Source organism: Anabrus simplex, chromosome 2 (assembly GCF_040414725.1).
Source record: "Anabrus simplex isolate iqAnaSimp1 chromosome 2, ASM4041472v1, whole genome shotgun sequence".
Classification (NCBI taxonomy): Eukaryota; Metazoa; Arthropoda; class Insecta; order Orthoptera; family Tettigoniidae; genus Anabrus; species Anabrus simplex.
Genome location: NC_090266.1, coordinates 902,695,273 through 902,719,262, shown reverse-complemented (window position 1 = coordinate 902,719,262; position 23,990 = coordinate 902,695,273). Strand labels below are relative to the sequence as shown.

Below are 23,990 nucleotides of genomic sequence, written 5' to 3'. Positions count from 1 at the left end.
CACCAAGTTTAGCTTAAATGACAGTGTCATTTAATTCTCCTGATTTGAGAACATCCATAGTACTAGCACAGCAGTAACATATTCTATCTGCCTTTGGAAATGAATTACCTCTGGTTTAGTAGGTGTATTTTATTTGCCTTGATAGTGAATATTGCTGTGTGCATGAGCTGTTGGCAGCCTGTAAAAAACGTAAAATAAATTTCATTTTTGATCCGTATGTACAGTTATGTTATATAAGTTGAAATAACTAGTATACTTGTTCCACCTAATCAGTACATACAAGTTTATTTATAATTCAAAATTGTATAAATATCATATTAAAGCTGTTTATGTTTCGACCTCATTAGGCCATCTTCAGCTGTCTAGAAATGACTTCAATTTAAAATTAATGTATTGAAAATTGCAAAACATCAGTAAAATTTACATTCATATGATATATTTTTTAAGTAATACAGGTGTGTGCTAAAATAAATTAAATGAAAGTGTCACTCCCCCACCACTGTTTTTTGCTATATGTTTTAATGTATGCTAATTTGTGTTTTTAAGTTTTTATTTATGTTTATCTATTAAGCTGGAGATGGCCAGGAAAAGGGCCGAATCTAGTACTGAAAAAATTTTATTCTTGTAAATAAAAATGTGTTGATCAGGAGGAACAATTTTTCCATTTCTTCTTTGTCATTGTAAATCATCAACACGGGGATGAAATTATTAAATTATGTATATCATAAGTTGACACATATGATATGACGCAAACACAGAGCTGTTGAAAATTTCATATCTCACAACATGACCTGACGACAGTTCATTTCCACTCAGCTCTGTCTGGCAATAAAATTAATTTAATCTACTGTACACTTGTAAACTCTAACATTCTAGAAGTTTTTATATGAAGTGGAAAACAAATTTTAAGGAACAGAAGAAACTTTTAATTGCATTATCATTGTCATTTATTACATAAAACAGTTCAATGTCAGACTCATTCTGACTTCATCATATTACATCAAATGACTCTTTCATCTAATGATGTTTTAGCACACACCTATCTTATTTTAAAAATATATCATATGAATGTAAATTTTACTCATGTTTTGCAATTTTCAATACATAATTTTAAGTTAACATTATTTCTAGACCGCTGAAGATGGCCTAATGAGGCCGAAACTCGTATTGTTGTTTTAATATGATGTTTTTACAATTTTGAATTATAAATAAACTTGTATCTGTTGACTAGGTGGAGCAAGTATACTAGTATTTTAAACTTAAGTGTAAATAATGTACGTAAAACTGAAACGTGGTCCAACCTAGACAAAGTTACCCGCTTGGGAACTCCAAGTACCTCAGGTTTAGTAGATATACTTAAGTTGTCTTGATAGTGATTATTGCAATGCACTTGAAATGTCTGTAACCTGTGCATAATTTACATAAATATTTGACACAGTCCAATCCACACAAAGAACAGATATTCAGTTTGTAACTATTGTTTTGTTAAATATCATAAGTAGGTAAATTGGAATTTACTGTAGAACATTTAACTTCAGCAGTTGATGAGCAAAAGCCTTTCTGTTGAGATTTCCATCTCTGCAGAAAGAGGATAGTTAACTGGATGTATGTCTACCCCTTAGACCCATTTCTTAATGTGGGATCGGGGATCGAAAGAAGAAGATAAGTTAAATTCCATATTTACTTGATAGTCAAACGGACCTAAATTGGTAAACAAGACATTGCTGAATTGATAAAATGTATGTGAATATTGAAATACACCCCTATTGGTAATTAAATTTTCCTTAGTATAGTTCAGTATTTCTTGCATACAGTAGAATCTCATTTACACCCTGTTCATCACCAGTTCTGGAAATATTATTGAGATAGATGACCCAGATTTATCTAGCTTATTATTTGTAACATGCCTCTGAAGATTATTAATGATACCAGCTGGTTTGTTAATAATGAATATTTCAGTAGCTTTTAGAATCAACAATGTTTTGTTTTTTGTGTTGGTAATGTGCTGTTCTTTCATGTTTGTATTATTTTAAATGGGCATTATGTGAATCCAGTTATATTTTAAATGGCGTGGCATTTATTTATAAGGAAGAGCTAATTTTGTTTTTAAGAGAGTATAAATGTACTTTTTTTCTTAACCAGAAGTGAATTTGTGTAAACTCAGAATGCAGAGTTTCTCTCATCCTTCATTGGTGTGTTCATATTGTTGACTGTATGATGTACTGAATAATTATTTTGTATTTTTGAAATTCATTTTAAAGTTTCCACTTTCTGGAATGATGTGTAGTTTATATTCTAATCTTAGCTTTTTTAGTTAATTTTAAAATGAAATATGTTCAAAATATTTTTGGAAAATTATATTCATTCAGTAGTTCTACCGATGTGTGTTAAGTAAAAGACCTTCAATTGGTTATCTTTACCAAGATGATATTCATTCATAGGCTTAAGTGGCTGGTGTCATCTAATGTTTCTTCTGGTGATATTGTTGAATACATTGAAAACTACTGCTGTTTATGGGAATTTCAGCGTATACTCATCTCCTTGCAACCTTTTGCTCTTATTTATGTAGTAGCAGAAGCAGCAACTCATTTTATGACATGGGAGAGGATCCTCAGACATTGGTGTCAGAAATCAGGTCAGAAATTGTATGAATGAGGAATAATCTAGGGAAAACACTCGCTGACAATTATCCTTCAAAAGGACTCTCATATGTTTCAGAGTTTCTCCACCCATACAGATATGCTATAGAAGAATGTGTAACATTGTTTTGAAGAGATACAAAGCTGTTTTTATTTTATTTTTCTCAATGGCTTTTGGGCTATATTCAGTAAATAAATAATAAAAGAGAGCAGCACATCTTGAAGCACTTAATTGAATAACAAACAGAATCTACTTTGTGATGAATAAAACTGTTGTATGTCCATCTTTTAATGGATAAGTATAATATAAGAAATACGTTGTCGTGATACTGGTTTTTCATGACGTGAGTGTTGATAAATCAGATTGCTCCCCGAGCGGTTTAGAAGATTAATTCTATGGGCCTGGGTGATCCGCTACGCATAAAGAGAATTGAAGTCCACAGCTTCCCTTATACCACATTTAATTCCGCAGTTGATGATATATACAGTATTTACAAGCGCCTCCACAACTTCAAATGATATGTATATCGAAGACTTGGCGTGTTCGACACTCAGTGGTATGTATTTCTAAGTCCCAACTTGAAGTGCTTAACATTATTATTATTTGAAGACCTCAAAGTGCTGACTGACAGAGCTTCCGCTCTCAACTCCTGGTAGATTTGATCCAAAGACCCCGTTCAGGGTGTGCCCCCGGGCTTTATACCTTCTCCTAGACACGCCCATGTTTCTAGAAGGGAATCGAAGTTCTCCACCCAGTGGAAACTGAATTCAGCCAATCAGAGGGCTAAAGCTCCCGTGTTTGTGCAACGTGACTTTATACTTTCTCGAAGAAGATCTACGCACTTGGGGTGCGACTCCCTACGTACGCGACTAACCACTGTTCGACCAAGCCATTTCCTCTCATTGCACAATTATGCTGTACCTTTCTTCACTCAATATTCTCTCATATTCCAAACCTTATGATTCGTATTTTATACTAATTTCCCTTCTGATATTATGCACACTATTTTTGTGTTATTACCATTACATAGGTATAATTATATACTCATATTCTCCCCTTTAATATCTGCTCATGTTTCAGTGACACCATTCCTCGTATGTTCCTGACCACAGGTTCGATCCTCGGAAGAGTGGTTGTCCTGAGTTCAAGTCTGGAGTGGACACGACAATGTAGAATCTCTGCAGGCATTCTCTGTGAGTAGTTTGGTAATCTGTATGTAAAATGGTGATGTCCCACATGTGCAGTAGAACATTTTAATCATATATAACAAATTCCAACTTGTAAGTTTGAGAAGTTCCACCTTTTCACCACTTTAAAATCTTACAGTTTTTCTTAGATTAAAATACCATTTATTTTAAAATTAGTCTGTATAAGTTTCATTTCTCATACAAATTATCTTCAGCTGTAATCTTGATTTACAGTTAAAATATGAACAAAAACACAGGTTACATAAGTAAGACACAATTAACTACTTATATTAAAAACAACTTGTCCTTGACAAGATTAAAGATCTAAAGGGTCTTTGGTTTTTTCTTCCTTGTCACTGTTTGACATCTCTTGATGTGAAAGATGTGTTATTCATAAAATACCACTTGGAAAAATTATTCCAAGATAAAGGGATCTTAACATTTCTTGATAAATAAATGAAACAGCAGTGTACAACTGTGCACATGCTTGTGACATACAACACTTGATGTGAATGGAAAAGGTGAATTTTCTTGTCAGATGAAATGGACTGATTGTGTTCGAGATGGAAAGCAACTCCCTATGCTGTTGTTGCGTCCAAATCTGGAAAGGATAATGAAAGTGATCTGCCTGTTGTGTTTAATAAGATCTTAAATTTACTCACCACCTGATACCCCTCACGGCTTTCTCACACCACGCTTCCTACTGCACTCAAAGTTGCTTTCCTCCTGGTGTTGTATCTGTGCCAGCAGGGTCTGCATGCTTGGTGGAGGGAGGGGGAACAACAACTGCAGAAGGAGTTGTAGGGGAAATGTTCCGTCTAAATCGGGGGAAAATTCTTCTTTCTGTAACCTATTTTGTTATTGACGCCGAGTAGGTTTAATAAGTGATGTATTGAATCAAGGAAAGGATTCCTATTTTCTAAGTTGTTGTTCAGATTTTGATTACTATTATAAAAGTTGTCCAGGAAAATAAATAGGTTCTCCGTTGTATTCATGAGGCACCCTTTCTTCACTCTTCCATCTGGATACTCAGCTGAGAATTTTCTGTGTTTACTGGCATTTACATGTTCCATGTATCTAGTTGCGAAGTCCGGTTTGTCCAACGTACAAGGCTCCACAACTAGCACAATTAAGTCTGTAAACACCTAAATCTCTACATAACTAGAGGTGTTAGAAAGGTTTTTTTTTAAAGATTTGTTGATTTAAAAATCAAGGGTGGTGTTTTGTATTTTTATAATTTTCTTGGAAAGAAAAAGTTAAAATTTGGAAAATGATCAGGCTTGTACAATAAGTGCATTAAAAATATATAACATTAATTAAACAAAGTGAAAAGCAAGATAGTAGGTAAACTGTTAAATGTGCCTAATAATAAGAAAACATTTATAAGGATGTCACAATTTTATTTTACATTTTCCTCCATGCAGCATCTTGAAACATAATTTAAATGAATACAAGTTATCTTTCTCAATTTTATCTGAATACTGCAGTGAATTAATTGAAATTAGATCATGGTCAGTGTCTCGGCATTTGCAGCTGTCAGCCGTCTCTCCTAACACTTACTATGAAACCATATTTTGAAAACGACTTTTCAGAATCCACATTTGAACATGGATACCACACACATTTTAATGTAGCGGTTTCATAGTCTCAGAGTCCAAGCGTTAATCCCATGAGAATCTCTGGAGCATTCACATAATTTTCTTGACGCTGTTGGTTCTTAATGGCAGTCAGGTAAGTACTGTGAGCCTCTAAAAACTGTTTGAAAGATTTGTTGATTTAAAAATCAAAGGTGGTGTTTTGCATTCTTCGTATAAAAAAATAAAAATAAAACAACTTGGAATAGTTCTGTAGGAGATATCAAGTTCTGGAGGATCGTCTGGTTGAATACTCCACTATTGCCTAATAACTTGGGCCTTACCTCAAGGTCATCTGGCTTTCTAATGAGTATATGGATCTCTCCATGAAATTAAGCAAGTCCGTAAGAGAGGCACCAATAAACATACACTGCTTGGAATTTTATAATTTGTATTGTTGAAGTTGATGCTTTTTGGAAAAATTCGACCTCAGAATTTGAATCTTGCAGTGTTTTGGAAAATGCTACCAGATCTTCCAGATGTATGGCCATATACATTACAGCCTTAAACCAGGAATTCCATCTACTCACAGATGTTAGACGTAAAAGTTGGTATTTGGAATCTCCTGTAAAAGTAAAGAACATAAGCGATTTGTTTTCGGAAACTCCACTTAAGGGGAACTAAAAAAGGGGTGAAATTTTAAAATGAGCATGTCTACAGTATATCTCAAAAACTTAATATATTACAGAAGTGAAAAATGGTATTTGGAATCTCCTTTAAAAATAAATAAATATGTATTTTTTGTTTTCAGAAATCCAATTTTAAAGGGTGGGGGTAGAATTGAAAAATTAATTGTATGAGGATACTTACATCTATTAAAAACTAAAGTTGTTACAGACGTGAAAATTGGTATTTGGGTCTCCTTTAAAAACAAAGAAAAACGCATTTTGGGGGGAAAATCATCTTGGGGGGGTGGGGGTGAAAAGGAGTTGAATTCCTTTTATGAGGACACATATCTCAAAAACTGAAGATGTTACAGTCTTGCTAATTGGTATTTAGAAGATCCTTTACTAATAAAGAAACAAGTTTTTTTTCTGGAAAATTCACTTGGTGGGGGGAGTGTGAAAGGAAGTGAAAAAAGGTGAATTATTTTTTATGGGGATACTTATATCTCAAAACTGAAGGTAACAGACGTGAACATTGGTATTTGGAATCTCCTTTAAACATAAAGAAACACACCTTTTTGGGGGGGAATCAGCTTAACGGTGGTGGGGTGAAAAAGGAGTTGAGACCAATTGATTTTACTGTTCATAATGTACTTGATTCTGATCATAAACTGATCATTTTTAATCTTTCATGGGTTTGTTTTCAAGAGCCATCTTTTCCTTTGGAGAACTTAGTTAGATTACAGTAGATTCTCCTGATATATAAATAAAAATTTAAACACATTTGAAATAAACGATAGGAATAATATTGGCCATGCAATTGTTCACCTCTATAATAAGGTCATTAATGCACGGAAGTATATCATTTGTATCGCCAGAAATCCTGCGCACTTGTCTACGTGCAACAATGGTGCTGGTCACATTGTCAGCAGATGTAATTTACCGCCAAGTAGCAGTCTTACATCTTGCTGGGGGGTCCAGAACATCAGTAATAATAATAATAATAATAATAATAATAATAATAATAATAATAATAATCATCTAAATTCAACTAATATCACCTACCCTAATAATAATAGAGGATGGTTGCCCAGTTGCACTTCCTCTTAAAACAATAATCACCACCACCACCTAATAATAATAATAATAATAATAATAATAATGTTCTGGACCATTGTCAAAATGTGCGGACCACACTGGAAACGGGTCCTGGCCGGGTAAAATGACTACAAATGCGATTCAGCCACGGGTTCAGTGCCGCCAAGGCACCCAAGACGACACAACACCGGATCTCCTCAAGGATTTTATCCATATTAAAAATGCGTATAGGAAAAGATAGCAAAGATTTAGGGATCCAACTGACCGGCGGAATAACTGGAGCTAGCCCGGGAAGTACGAAATCGATTGCTGGAAAAGAGGATTGAAAAATGGGAGGAACTTTGCCGTCAGGTCACAAATTTTGGCGGATTATGTATAAAATGTTAAGCATTCATTTCGAAATTTCAGTATAATACTGTAGCGAAGCACGGCTATCCTGCTAGTCATTTATAAAAATGTTTTTATTTCGGAGATTGTGGTGTTATACATAAAATTGCGTTATTTTGTGATTTAAATTCACTCCTCTACAACACGAAACGTGAAAATACATTGAATTAAACCATCTTATTCGTATTGTGGGTGGAGTATGCCACTTGAACTTTCCTTTTTTCAAACACGTATGCTATTTGTAAAAAACTGGATTTTTTACTTGTGTCCGGAGTCAATTTTGAAACAAATTTTCGCATTACCTTACTTATGATTTTATTGATTAATTTTGCTTCAAAACCATTGAATGTAGCTACATTACATGAATATTTCAACTCTTCGTAACGTTCATCTTTAGAAAGAGGTAATTTAAAAGCTCGATATAGCCTACTGCGCTTGGCCTTTAAAAAGCTGCTTTCTTATGCCCAGCTGGATGCATAGTGTTATATTTAATTGTGATGGGTGAATATGTCGATTTCTTGTATACTTTATAGACGAAATTCTCGTGGTCTCTCGTAATAGTGACATCTAAAATGTTTAATAAAATATCTACCTCATCCTCAATGCTGAACTTGATGTTTTTATGTAATGGATTACGATATTGAAGAATATCGTGGCTATTGTTTTTTTCCTCTGGTCAATGATGACAAATGTGTCATCAACAAATCTCAACCAGATCTCTAGGCCCTGCACTTGCCCAATAATTTTAATGTTTTCCAAAAATATCCGCTAAAATCTCGGAGGTCGGAGCTCCCATCGGAAGTCCCATTTGATGATAAATTTTGCGGTTAAATGTAAAGTAATTGTTGCTTAAAACAAAATCTGAAATGCTGATGAAATTTTCTATTTCTAGCTAGCTTAATTGATATGTCTCAGATAATGTTGATGGTTTCTCTTTGGGTGAGTACATGTCCTTGATGTTGTATGAACACATGACATGAAACTGACAATTTAAACTGGTTCATTTTCTCACAGAAATCTACTGAGTTTTTTTATGGGTGTTTTCCTGTGGAAATTGTAGTGTTGTTTTAAGAAATGAAGTGTGTATTTAGAGATCTTATATGTAGGAATGCTTTGGAAATTAATGATCGGTCTAGTGGGGATTCTGGTCTTAAGCAGTTTCGGGAGTGCTCAGGCTGTCAGAAGACTAGGGTTCATGTTGAAGAACTTTTGTTTCTCGTGTTCAGTGAAAATGAAAGATGAGTTTTTAGGAGTGTTTTTAATTTCTTCTGAATGTGCATTGTAGGATCCTTATTTACTAATGTGCATGAACTGTTTGAGAAAAAGGTCTCTCATTTTTGAGACATAATCGTCCTTGTCCATGATGACAGTTGTTTCCCCCTTATTGTATTTCGTAACTATGACATTGTTTCCATGTATTTTAGTTTTTAACGTCTTATTTTGTTTCGTAACATTACCTGGGGCCCTTTCCTTAATGCCTTTAGCTAAATTAGGTAGTTTCTTTTTCATTTCATATTTAACATCTTGTTAATATTTCGGTAATTTTTGGATATTAGCTTCTATTTCTGCTATGGAAGTTAACAAATCTTCTCTCTTATTTGGGCTTGGCCATTTGAACTTGGGTCCTTAGCACAAAATGTTTAATTCGGACTCAGTGAAGCGAACACTGAACAGATTGGAGGTTTCATTTGCTTTAATGGTGGTAGATCTAGAAGGATCTTCTTTTCCCTTTGACTGACTAGTCTTCAGCCACCTAACTAGCGATCAATAGTGGCCTGTTTTTGGGATAAAACTTTCTCCATCTTATTATTAAGGTGTGTGTTTGAAACGAACTCCATTCTAAGGGAGTCAGCTGTTGGGGTGCCTGCAGATGAGTCCAGTACAGTTTCTTATTCAACATGACTTTCTTTCGACACAAAAATCTAATTTCGTTTTTTAACCAGATTTGGTTAATGCTGTTTTGAGTTGCTTTGTGTTGCTCGGAAGGCAAACTTTTTCTTTGGGAGGAAATTATAAAATTTGAATGAGGTTATGGGTCCTACACTCTTTCAAGAAACCTATGCCTTTGTTGATTTTGGCAATTTTGATCTTAAGATTCAAGAAAGTATTAGGAATTTTTGCCTGGTTGACTGTACTATTACATGTAATGAATTTCATCCTGGTCTGTGGGGGAATTATTCTATACAACAAATTCCAGTTTGTAAGTTTGAGAATTTCCACCTATTCACCACTTTAAAATCTTCCAATTTTTCTTATAATAAAATAATATATTTATTTTAAAATTAGTTGGTACAAGTTTTGTTTCTCATAGAAAACCTCTTCATCCGTAATCTTGATTTACAGTTAAAATGTGCTCAAAAACGCAGGTTACATCAAGTGTTGAATGACCGGGTAAATAGGCCGTGTGGTTAGGGGCACGCAGCTATGAGCTTGCATCCGGGATATAGTGGGTTCAAACCCCACTGTCGGCAGCCCTGAAGATGGTGTTCCGTGGTTTCCCATTTTCACACCAGGCAAATACTTGGGCTGTACCTTAATTAAGGCCACGGCTGCTACCTTCCCATTCCTAGGCCTTTCCTATCCCATCGTCGCCATAACACCTATCTGTGTTGGTGCGATGTAAAACAAATAGCAAAAAAAAAGAAAATGTTGAATGTCAGAAAAATTTGCATAATTGTACACTTCTCTTTCACTTATTTATCAAGAAACATTAAGATCCCTTTACCTTGGGATATTTTTCAAAGTGGTATTTTATGAATAATACATCTTTCACTTTAAGTAATGTCAAATAGTGACAATGAAGAAAAAACCAGACTCTTTAGATTTTTAGACCTTTCATCTTGTCAAGGACAAGCTGTTTTTAATATAGGCCCTAAGTGGTTAATTGTGATTTACATACGTCAACTGTCAATCAATGAATCAATCGGTCACTATTGATCTGCATTTAGGGCAGTCACCCAGGTGGGAGATTCCCTGTCTGTTGTTTACCTAGCCTTTTTTTAATTGATTGCAAAGAAATTGTAAATTTATTGAACATCTCCCTTGGTAAGTTATTCCAGTCCCTAACTCCCCTTCCTATAAATGAATATATGCCCTAAATTGTCCTCTTGAATTCCAACTTTATCTTCATGTTGTGATCTTTCCTACTCTTAAAGATACCACTAAAACTTATTCTTCTACTGATGTCATTCCACGCCATTACACCACTGACAGCTCGGAATATACCACTTATGATATAGATGTTGATTCCCATAGGGAACCTGAAATATTTGCCCCGAATGAGTAAATTTATAATACCAATATAAATGGTCTGTTATTGGACATTATAAATTTTCCAGCTAACTCATTTATGGTTGCCAGCATTTCGCCCCCTTGTGCTAAGTGTGCTAATGTCCAATAATGGACCATTTATATTGGTATTATAAATTTATTCATTCGGGACAAATATTTCAGGTTCCCTGTGGGAATCAACAGCTGTATCACCTGATGGTCAAGCAGGCATTAATTTTTGGTAAGGAGACAAAGTCTCTCGTAGTGCATTGGCACTGCCGTTGGCTCCAAGTAGCCTACGCAGTGGCCTCCACGGTATGCACTAGCCATGCGTCGTGGTTGGTGTGCTAAGTACCAACTGTGGAGCCCAACTTAGCACACGGGGGAGAAATGCTGGCAACCAAGAATGACTTAGCTGGAAAATTTATAATGTCCAATAACGGACCATTTATATTGGTAATACATACCACTTAGTCGAGCAGCTCATCTCCTTTCTCCCAAGTCTTCCCAGCCCAAATTTGCAACATTTTTTACACTACTCTTTTGTTTGAAATCGCCCACAACAAATCGAGCTGCTTTTCTTTGGATTTTTTCCAGTTCTCGAATCGAGTAATCCTGGTGAGGGTCCCATACACTGGAACCATACTCTAGTTGGGGTCTTACCAGAGACTTATATGCCCTCTCCTTTACATCCCTACTACAACCCCTAAATACCCTCATAACCATGTGCAGAGATCTGTACCCTTTATTTACAATCATATTTATGTGATTACCCCAATGAAGATCTTTCCTTATATTAACACCTATGTACTTATAATGATCCCCAAAAGGAACTTTTACCCCATCAATGCAGTAATTAAAACTGAGAGGACTTTTGCTATTTGTGAAACTCACAATCTGACTTTTAACCCCGTTTATCATCATACTCTTGCCTACTGTCCATCTCACAACATTATCAAGGTCACGTTGCAGTTGCTCACAATCTTATAACTTATTTATTACTCTGTACAGAATAATATCATCTGCAAAAAGCTTTATCTCTGATTAAACTTCTTTACACATATCATTGATATATATATATATATATATAGAAAACATAAAGGTCCAGTAACACTGCCTTGAGGAATTCCCCTCTTAATTATTACAGGGACACATAAAGCTTCGCCTACTCTAATTCTCTGAGTTCTATTTTCTAGAAACATAGCCACCCATTCAGTCGCTCTTTTGTCAAGTCCAATTTCACTCATTTTTGCCAGTAGTCTCCCATGAACTACCCTATCAAATGCCTTAGATAGGTCAATCGTGATACAGTCCATTTGACCTGAATCCAGGATATCTGCTATATCTTGCTGGATCCTACAAGTTGAGCTTGAGTAGAATAACCTACCTAAACCTAAACTGCCTTCTATCAAACTAGTCATTAATTTCACAAACATGTCTAATATAATCAGAAAGAATGCTTTTCCAAAGCTTACATGCAATACATATCAAACTGACTGGTCTGTAATTTTCAGCTTTATGTCTATCACCCTTTCCTTCATACACAGGTGTTACTATAGCAACTCTCCATTCATTTGGTATAGCTCCTTCATGCAAACAATAATCAAATAAGTACTTTAGATGTGGTACTATATCCCAACCCATTGTCTGTAGTATATCCCCCAAAACCATATCAATTCCAGCTGCTTTTCTAGTTTTCAACTTTTGTATCTTACTGTAAATGTCATTGTTGTCATAGGTATTTTTTAATACTTCTTTAGTGTTAGTCACCTTCTCTATCTGGATATTATCCTTGTAACCAACAATCTTTACATACTGCTGACTGAATACTTCTGCCTTTTGAAGATCCTCGCATACACACTCCCCTTGTTCATTAATGATTCCTGGAATATTCTTCTTGGAACCTGTTTCTGCCTTAATGTATCTATACATACTCTTCCATTTTTCACTAGAATTTGTATGACAGCCAATTATGCTTGCCATCATGTTATCCTTAGCTGACTTCTTTGCTAGATTCAGTTTCCTAGTAAAATCCTTCAATTTCTCCTTACTTCCACAGCCATTTCTAACTGTATTTCTTTCCAATCTGCACCTCCTTCTTAGTCTCTTTATTTTTCTATTATAATAAGGTGGGTTTTTACCATCCCTTACCACCTTTAAAGGTACAAACATATTTCACATTCCTCAACAATCGCTTTAAACCCATCCTAGTGTTTGTTTACATTTTTATTTACTGTTTTCCAGTGATCATAGTTACTTTTTAAAAACTGCCTCATGCCTGTTTTATTGACCATATGGTACTGCCTAATAGTACTAATTTTAATATCTTCCTTTCTTTCACATTTATTTTTAACTACCACAAAAACAGCTTCATGATCACTAATACCATCTATTACTTCTGTTTCTCTATAGAGCTCATCTGGTTTTACCAGCACCACATCTAGAATATTCTTCCCTCTAGTTGGTTCCATCACTTTCTGAATCAGATGTCCTTCCCATATTAACTTATTTGCCATTTTTTTGTCATGCTTCCTGTCGTTAACATTACCTTCCCAATTGACATTTGGTAAATTGAGATCACCCGCTACAATCATGTTCCTTTCCTTATTGTTTCCCACATAGCTGATTATCTTATCAAATAATTCTGAATCAGCATCAGTGCTACCCTTTCCCGGTCTGTACACTTCAAAGACATCAAGTTACCTATTATCTTTAGAGATGGGCTTTACACCTAGAATTTCATGTTTGTCATCTTTAACATTTTCGTAGCTTACAAATTCTTCTTTCACCAGAAAGATTACTCTCCCTCCTACCATTCCTGTCCTAGCTACGATACACAATCCAGTTCCGTGAGAAAATTTCTGCATCCATTATATCATATTTATATATTTATATCATTTTTCAGCCATGATTCAACTCCTATTACAATATCTTGTAAATATATATGTATTAAATTACTTAATTCTATACCTTTCTTGACAATACTTCTACAGTTCAGCACTAACATTTTTATGTCATCTCTACCTGACTTCCAGTTCCCTGTTCCCTTATCACTGCTCACTGTTTTTTTGTGATATTTTAATTGAAAATCAAGATTACAGCTGAAGATGTTTTCTATGAGAAACAAAACATGTACCAACTAGGCCTAATTTTAAAATAAATTAATGTTATTTCAATCTAAGAAAAATCATAGAATTTTAAAGTGGTGGAAAGGTGGAACTTCTCAAACTTACAAGTTGGAATTTGTTATATATAATAATTCCACCATGGACCAAAATGACATTCATTGCTTATAACACTTGAATCAGTTGCCACAGCGACGTAAATTATATCATATAGTATATGTCTCGCAAGATGTCATAAGTCCCTTCCACAAAGTAACTACTACCACTACTTCGATCAGTTGACATTCAGCGTTTGAAAGTAGAATTTATTTCTTCTCCTAATTAATTGTGTACCCAAGGTACACTTCACTGTTTCTCTTCTTGAAGGGGCTGTCTGATCTAGGATCACTCATCAGTGTGACGGCCAAAAAAAACTGGTTGGGAGAGAGAGAGGTCTTCTTATGTTGGTACGAGGGCTTATTTGAGTCTGTAATAGTGAAACTGTCATTGTTGGGAGATTTGAAATTATCCTAGTGAATTCACTGCCATTTGGCCACATTATTTGCTGATTAGCCAATATACAAAGCTAGCCAGAGTTAAAATGTTTGATCATTTGGAATCCTGTCATAGTGTCTTTGTATATTACTCTGTACAAAACAAAGACATGCAAGGTTTTGTACTGGTCATAAACCCAGTTCAGTCACATTATTATGACCACCTACTAGTAACCACTCATCACAGCACAGACAGCAGCTAACCGGGCGAGTTGGCTGTGCAGTTAGGGGTGCACAGCTGTGAGCTTGCATCCGGGAGATAATGGGTTTGAGCCCCACTGTCGGTAGCCCTGAAGATGGTTTTCCGTGGTTCCCCATTTTCACACCAGGCAAATGCTGGGGTTGTACCTTAATTAAGGCCATGGCCGCTTCCTTACCACTCCTAGGCCTTTCGTATCCCATCGTCGCCATAAGACCTATCTGTGTCGGTACGACATAAAGCCAATTCTAAAATTTAAAAAGAATAGACAGCGGCTAAACGAGCTGGTAGTGACTCAGTCAGGTGCTGATAGGTCTCTACGGGCCTCTGGAGCCATGTCATCTGCAGTGTGTCTCGTAACTCTTAAAGGGTGTGTGTGTTTGATGAGACAGATGGCAAACACGTCTATCGAGGTGGTCCCACAGATGATCAATTAGATTGAAATCGGTGCTGTTTGTGACCAGGGAAGAACTTTGAAGTCTTGATCATTATCTTCTAGGTATGTGCAGACACACTAACCATGTGGCAAGGTGCATTATCATGTTGGAAGATCCCATCCTTCCAAGAAAAGACAATCATCATGTGCGGGTGCACGTGATCACAACAGATGGTTTCATGACCAAATCGATCAAGAGAGCCTTCCACACGGATAATGGGACCTAGAGAACGCAAGAACATTCCCCAGATCATAACATTGTCCCCACCGGCTTGTATTCGTCCAGCAATGGTTGCAGGTTACTCCAACATTTCTTGCCGGACACTGATGTCCATCCGTTCTATGCAGCTAAAAGCATGACTCACCAGAGAAGACTAACCATCGCCAATTTGCAGCAGTCCAGTTGCCATACTGTCGAGCAAATTCCAGTCATTTTCATCAAAGCACCTGTGTCAGCATGGGTGCAGTCACTCTCCATCTGCTCTGGAGCCCCGTTCGCTGAAGGGTTCACTAATATGATGGGGTAGAAACCTGTCTAGATGCCCCTGATTCATTTGGACCATGAGCTGTTCCACTGTAGCCTGTTGGTAGGCCTTAATGCACCGTTGTAGTTGATATTCACCTTAGACATCAATGGTGCGTAGAGCTCCACAATTTACACAATGTTATTCCCAATGGTGTCGTTTGTCCACTCACGATACACCTTTACTAGAGGCACGTGAACAGTTCACAAACATCGCTCTTTCCGAAATGCTGTCCCCCTTGGCCCAAAAGTCAATGATCATTCCTTTTTGCAACTTTGTTAAATTGCTTCCCTTAAGTCTGGTCTCCACTGATTAACATTTAATAATAACATGTTAAATGTTAACTGGTGATACCATCAACATGTTAAATGCTGTTTCATTAGTGTTGTGTCCACACTTAATAAATGTGTTAAACTTGACTTCCTTTGTTTATATACAGGTAGTTACATCATATCAATTTGTGGTAATACATTTAGGTGGTGTCTAGTATTTTCAAACAAGGACAATGGACTCAGATGAAGAGCATTTGGCCTTTGTTATTGCCACTGTTGCTTTTGTTCTTGATTTAGAAATGCAGTGTTATCAGGCACATTTCCTCCCCTAATCCTGCTCATTGCTTCAAAAGCAAACCACTTTGAAGTATAAACTTAGTCCACTCCCACCCCTGACTTCCGACTTTTCTGAACTTTTTGCAATTCTCGACTGTACTGGGAGCGGAGGGATGCTAGTTTTTTTCGATGCACTCACGGGAACAATTATAGATAATTTCAAGTACTTGGAAACTGTCAGCTTTCTTCGCTTTATCTCTGTATTCCTTTGATGAGACATCCCACAAACAAGGCCTTTCTATTATATCATTAATGAAGTCCAGAGTAATCTCCTTGCTCCACTCCATTTCTGACGATAAATTTTAGTATAGTGCAAAGAGAACGACACACGTGCGCGTACTGTATTTGTAGCTTTTATAGCAAAGAGAATGAGTGTTGCGGAGTGTTGTAAATACAATCCTACTTCACGAGAAGCACGTCATTTGCGTCATTTAGGCTATGTGTTGGCATGGAAACAGCACGGAAGTTTCTAAAGCTGTGCTGACATCTCACGAACAACGAACTGATGTGGAAAACATGCCAACATGTTAAAAGTGTTAACCTCAACATTCTGAGTTAACATGCAAAGTCAATTGGAGGACACAATCACAATATACATGTCAACTGTAACATGTTAAATTTAACATGTTAGTGTTAAGTGTTAATCAGTGGAGACCGGCCTTTACACATGACAACGGGAAGTGCTATTTGTACAGCCAGCTTGTTGGTCACATTATATACCTGCTTCAGCTGCCCAAATCATGGGACATACGTCGTGGGCTACGCGCTGCAGTTTGCCATAATAATGTGATTAGACTGTGTAGATAGAAGTGCCTGAATGTGATAGTGAGACACTAGGGAACAAAACCCTGGCTGAGATGTGAACCTGTATCAAACAATTTTAAACCATGCAAGATTTTCTTTTCTTTGCATTTATATCAGTTGTTTTGTTATGTGGTCAATTGTTTCCTTAGTTTGCGTTCCTATCTAAGTAGATATTCAAAGTTTGAATGCTGGTGTTGGTATCTACATTGAAAATTGCTTTTCTTTCTTTTTCATCGCTGCGCATGTCATTATTTCAGTAGCACTATGTTAGAAAAGGCTGCTTTTAATGTACCTTGATGCATCATTTTGGTTGTTTTCATGCTGTGCCACAGAATCTTTTAATTTATTCAGTCCTAATTTGCAGATCAGTATCTATAATCGTACCCATGATGAATTTGTTCCCAAGTAGAGTGCAGAAGTTCATTGACATATTGTTTCATTATTATAGGAGGCTCTGGGATGAAATCTTCTAGGTGCTGAGAGACCAGGAAAGTTGGACTTTTGATGCTTGAAACAATAAGTAAACCCCTATGAACAGTTACATAAAAGTTATTATTTTTAATTCTCATTAGAATCATTTAATTGTTTAGAAACTCTATCATTTGTTAATTAAAGACGTGAATTTATAAGTTCAATTTCTAGATTTTGGCCCTTTCTTTATGACTAAATAATATATAACTCAAAATGTATCAGTCATTTGTGATGAGAGATTCTAAGACTGTGTTCATGCTGAGACTGTTGCAATACTTCCTGGTGCTAGAATAACTTCTTCCATTATATCAATTTTATAAATTGTTGCACCATTAACCAATACAAAATAGTGTATCTGGTATTGCTCTGAATTGTGTGAATTGTTCCCTTACCCTCTTTACAAGCCACTATATGTATATGGAATCTCCTATGAAGTTTGTATTATGCAAATGTTGTAATGATGATGGATAAAACTTCCATCTCCTGGCAGTGAACATTGCACATTAAATAGAAAGCAGATTTGAGGAATTGCATTTTATTATGTTGAATGATTTTTTCTTGGAGTTATGATTTATGAGAATTATCTTTTATAAAATTGATCTTCATTTAAATTATGAATTTTACAGTGTTTTTGTCTGCATCTGATAGAATTTATGAATGATTACTTGTGTAGAGTATGATTTACATACTGGTACTTATTTCTTTCATCCTAAATAGTAAAATGTTGAGAAAATGAATTTGTTGCCAGTACTGTTGCTCATTCAACAATTTGAAATGGAAAAAAGGTGAATTATGAAATTCATTTTTGCTTCTTATTGTTGACAGTTGTTAAAGTAGGTGTATATACACTTATTAAGCATGAACTGTGCAATTCTGCAATATTAGTTTTTAATAATAAAATGTTGTTAGACGTATTTTTATTCAGTGATGATAATATTTAAAACATTGACATAAAGATATTTTGTATGGTTGATATATATCTGTATAGAAGTTGAAATATTTGTTTTAATTCTGGCATGTTGTTGAAAAGCCTTTTAACATATTCATTGTTTGAAATATATAAATAAAATAGGATGTATTTGCCTAGGTATTCTTTAAAGTTAGAAATATAAAGGCATTGTTATTGTAGAACATATTGTCAGATGAATGTTACATTTTATCAAAGTTCTTATCAAGTTCATAAATATGAAAACATGACTGTTCTTCAAAGTATTGTAAATTAGTTTTGAAATTTAGCACAGAGATCATTTTATACTTCTAATTGGAAGAACAGTTTTGCTTAGCTCTTCTTTAATACTAATAGTACTTTATCTGTGGTAAGATATGTTTTTTAAAGAAACATATTTACCGTGTTTAATATATTGCTCATACCTTAGATTTATTGTGCAATTCCAGTATCCTTTCATAATGTGTACAGGATGTAATAAAGTGATATGCAGTTCCATTCTTGTATCTGTTCTCATTAATGCCATAAGTAAAATACAGTGTGGAGTAAAACAAACAGTACTGAAATTACAAATATGCTCTGAACATCATACAATACTGAATGTCACCAGAAATCTGTCACTGCATCAACAATGGATGGACCAAGATGGAGCTACAGCCGACACTGCAAGAGGGTCACTTGCCCTTCTGCAACAACACTTGAAGATTGTTTTATTTCCCATACCCTTCCCATTCCCCAGATCTCATGCCTCCAAATGCCTATGCATGGGCCATGCTGAAAACAAACCATTTTCCAGTCAGACAGCCAACCTAGAAATGTTTCTGAAGTACGAGAGATGATAGTCATTTATTTGTGTCCTTGTAGCAACCTGTGTTCATCAGTATGTTTGACAATCTCCAGGACCATTGTAAACAATGCATGAGGCATGAAGATGCATGTTTCGAACACATTCAAACTGAATCAAATCAAAATCACTTTATTTGCTAATGTGGTGTCTACCTCGGTGGTAAATGGTACACAAAAATACATTATCATGCATTAAATTTTAAATTAAAAAGGAAAGAAGACATTTCCTAAAATACAGTATTATACAATTTACACTAACAGTTTTTCTATTAAACATACAGCTTATCTATATATAAAATAACGTGTCCTGACTGACTGATTCATCATTGCCGAGCCAAAACTACTGAACATAAAGAAATGAAATTTTGAGGATACATTTCTGTTACAATGTAGGTGCTCACTAAGGGAGGATATTTGGATATCCCATCACTGAGGGGGTGAAAAGGGGGGGGGGGTGAATTTTTAAAATTAGTGTATCTATATCTCAAAAACTTAACAGTTTAAAAACATGAAAATTGGTATTTGGAATCTTCTTTAAAAATAAGGAAACACATATTTTTTTGTTTTTGTTTTTGGAAAATCCTCTTAAGAGGTGTGATAAAAGGTGAAAAATTGGTTGAGTGCCTTTAATGAGAATACTTATATCTCAAAAATTCACTGTCTTGAAAAATGGTATTTGAAATCTTTAAAAATAAAGAAACACGTATTTTTTTGTTTTTGGAAAATCGTCTTAAGAGGGAGTAAACAGGAGTCACAAATGGGTTGAATTTTTAAAATGAGTATATCGATATATCTCAAAAATGTAACATGTTACAGACGTGAAAATTGGTATTTGGAATCTCCTGTAAAAGTAAAGGAACACGCATAATTTGTTTTCTGAAAATCCACTTAAGGGGAAGTGTTAAAGGGGGTGAATTTTTAAAATGAGTAATCTGTAGTATATCTCAAAAACTTAACATATTACAGAAGTGAAAATTGGTATTTTTAATCTCTCTTAAAATTAAAGCAACACGTATTTTTTGTTTTCAGAAAAAAACACTTAAGGAGGGGGGGGGGGGAATGACTGAAAAAGAGTAGAATTATTTTTATTAGGATGCTGGTATCTCCAAAACTGAAGATATTACAGATGTGAAAGTTGGTATTTGTAATCTCCTTTAAAAATAAAGAAACACATAGTTTTTGTTTTCAGAAAAAACATGTAAGGGGGTTAAAATGACTGAAAAAGGGGTTGAATTATTTTTATCAAGATACTGGTATCTCCAAAACAGAAGATATTACAGAGATGAAAATTGGCATTGGGAATCTCCTTTAAAAATAAAGAAATACATATTTTTGTTTTCAAAAAAGGACACGTTAAGGGGGGGTTAAAATGACTGAAAAAGGGGTTGAATTAATTTATTAGGATACTGGTATCTCCAAAACTGAAGATATTACAGAGATGAAAATTTGTATTTGGAATCTCCTTTAAGAATAAAGAAACACGTATTTTTGTTTTTGGGAAATTCACTTACGGGGGTTGTAAAAAGGACTGAAAAGTGAGTTGAACTCTTTTTATGAGGATACTTATGTCTCAAAAGCTGAAGATGTTACAGACATGAAAATTTGTATTTGGAATCTTCTTTAAAAATAAAGAATACGTATTCTTTTGTTTTCAGAAAATCCACTTAAGGGGTTGGGCTGGGTGAAAAGAACTGAAGAAAGTGTTGAATTTATTTTTATGAGGATACTTATATATTAGGATACTGAAGATGTTACAGACGTGAAAATTGGTATTTGGATCTCCTGTAAAAGTAAAGGAATGCGCATAATTTGTCTTCTGAAAATCCACTTAAGGGGAAGTGTTAAAGGGGGGTGAATTTTTAAAATGAGCATATCTACAGTATATCAAAAAACTTACCACATATTATAGACATGAAAATTGGTATTTTCAATCTCTTTAAAAAATAAAATAACACACATTTTTTGTGTTTTCTGAAAATCCACTTAATGGGAAGTGTTAAAGGGGGGTGAATTTTTAAAATGAGCATATCTACAGTATATCAAAAAACTTACCACACATTACAGACATGAAAACTGGTATTTTTTATCTCTTTTAAAAATAAAGTAACGCACATTTTTTGTTTCGGAAAAAACACTTAAGGGTGGGGGTTGTAAAAAGGACTGTAAAAGGAGATGATTTCTTTTTATGAGGATACTTATATCTTAATTACTGAAGATGACACAGACATGAAAATTTGTATTTGGAATCTCCTTTTAAAAAAAGAAACGCGTATTCTTAGCGGGGCGTAAAAGGAGTTCAATTATTTTTATGAGAATACAAATAAGAAGTGGACTTAAAACAGTATACCCCTAAGGGGGTTTTGTCTGGGGGTGAGGAATGATGACAAAAATATGCATTTATATGAAACCATTTGAATTATGAAGTTAAAATTCCAAATGATATCGTAGGCGTTAAATAACAGAAGGTTTGAAACAAATTTAACCCCTCAGAGAGTTAAATGGGGGTTAAGATCCAAAAACAAATATGTTCATACCTTTCTCTGAAATGGTTTAACGTATGAAGACAAAATTCCAATTCCAAATCCTAGGTGTGAAATAGGAAATATTTTTTAACGTTCCAACCCTAAGCATTAAATGAGGTTAGCTCCATAAACTAAATTATTCATCCCTCCAAATCTGTTTGATGTACAAAGTTGTAATTTTACTAGAAGGGTGTTCTTTTATGTCCTAGGTGTAAAATATCGTATACTTCAAAATATTTCTCCCCTAAGGGATTTAGATGGTGGTTGACCCTCCGAAACCCTTTCAGGCACTAACTTATTTGTTTATGAAATTTGGTCTTCTGTACTCTAGATGTTAATAAATATTTAAAAACATTCACCCTTTAGAAAGTATATATTCCTCCATTACTGTTCGATGTACAAAATTAAAATTTCACAGGTTGGTCATTTTTACATCCCAGATTTTAAATAAGATAGGGTTTAAAACATTCAAATTCTTCCGTATGGGGATCAAATGAGTGTTAGATCAGAAAATAAATAATCATTCCCCCAAAAACGTTTGATGTACGAACTGAGGGCATATTTTATAGGCTTAGTTGACAGTGGACTCTCCAAAAAGTAAAACTTTGAATAATAATTTTCAGTTTAAAGCAATAGCAAAATCTTTAATAAAATTATATTATTTACAAAATTCTACTCATAATATCTTCTGTACTTACACACATAATCAACTTATATACAGTATGTGGAATCACTTCAAATAATACTACAGAACTGCTATTAGATTTAAATTTACATTGCTTTTATGTTTACCCATTTTGGTACCTAACATGCATAACGACCTGCTGCGTATTAACCAGAGCCCCTTCTGCCATCACTTTTCAGAGTTGATGAAGGGTCTTCACAGCTACCGTAGCGGTCCTAGTGCCCTCGAAGTCCCTTGATGATGATGATGCTTGTTGTTTAAAGGGGCCTAACATCTAAGGTCATTGGCCCCCTTCGAAATCCCCACTGTACTTCACTCCTACAGGCAGTCCCCTACTCTGGCTGTCCAATCTCCATAGACAAGGGGATGGAATTAGTTTATTCAAAAAAAAAAAAAAAAAAAAAAAAAAAAAAAAAAAAAACCACTTTATTTAGAATAACCTGCACAGGTCAAATGCCCTCTAACATTTCATTTCTTTTCTCTGTTGCTGTTTATTCTTTTCTTAAATATCTGTACAGATTTTGGAAAAGGATCAAACACTTCTCCTGGTAAACTGTTCCACTCCTTCATGCCCTTCCCAATGAATGAAATCGTTTCTGCTAAAATCCAGTCTAAATTTATATTTGTGGCCAGCCCTGCTGATATAATTATTTTCCAACTGAAATCTCTGATGGATTTCCCCCTGTGCTTCCTCTCCTGTATAGGCTTTATATAATCCTATAAGTCAAGTTTTCTCCCTGTACCAATACACATTGCCATTATCACCTTGCTTGTTATAATGGCATGTTTTGATGTTCAGAGCATTTTTTAATTTCATTGCTGCATTCTATTTTTTTCTCTCTCCCATTTTTAATGCTTATATTTGCAACTTACACAATTACATTTAGTATATACCATATTTGTACATGAACACATTTGTGTATAAGTACATTCAGAAATATGTTTAACCTTTAAAGTCTCTCCTTTCAGTTTCTGCTTGTAAAGAAATTGTGACTAAAACTTCTGTATAATTAGATCTGTCTATGAAAACTTTACTTTACTTCTTCATTTCTCAAGGTCTGATAATTTTCAGTTTGTGTTTAAGTGAAGAGTCAAAAGTTGTTAATATTTTGAGCATTTTTCCATTAATATGATGAAGGGAAAATGGGGGGGGGGGGAATGTTATGCTTTATATCAGTTTTTCTTTACCAGTATTGCAGTGTAGCATCTTCAAGCGAGTCTCATTGTGTTGAGGGCATTACTATTGTAAAATCCTTATTTTTGACCTATTTAAGAAATAAACTTGGGCTTGAGGTAAAATCTTTGCCAAGGTGTAGCAGATCTATTTACATTTGGCATTTATCATGTGTTTTGTAGAATTATTTGTAGAAGAAAAGTTTGATCAATGAAGAAAGAACTTATATTTTAAAGTTTTAAGAGGATTAAATGTGAATATTTTCAAAGGTGACACAAACAAGATAATTAAAATTA

General features: G+C 34.8%; 1 protein-coding gene across 1 annotated transcript in view; it reads left to right on the top strand.

Moving 5' to 3' along the window:
* Positions 1 to 18,959, top strand: part of Git (ARF GTPase-activating protein GIT1) — a 510,246-nt gene extending 491,287 nt beyond the window's left edge. Inside the window, exons 13-14 of the transcript XR_011017843.1 lie at positions 3,721 to 3,833; positions 17,499 to 18,959. The gene's annotated coding sequence lies outside the window, so the exon portion shown is untranslated. The remainder of the gene's footprint in view (positions 1 to 3,720; positions 3,834 to 17,498) is intronic.
* Positions 18,960 to 23,990: the final 5,031 nt, after the last annotated feature.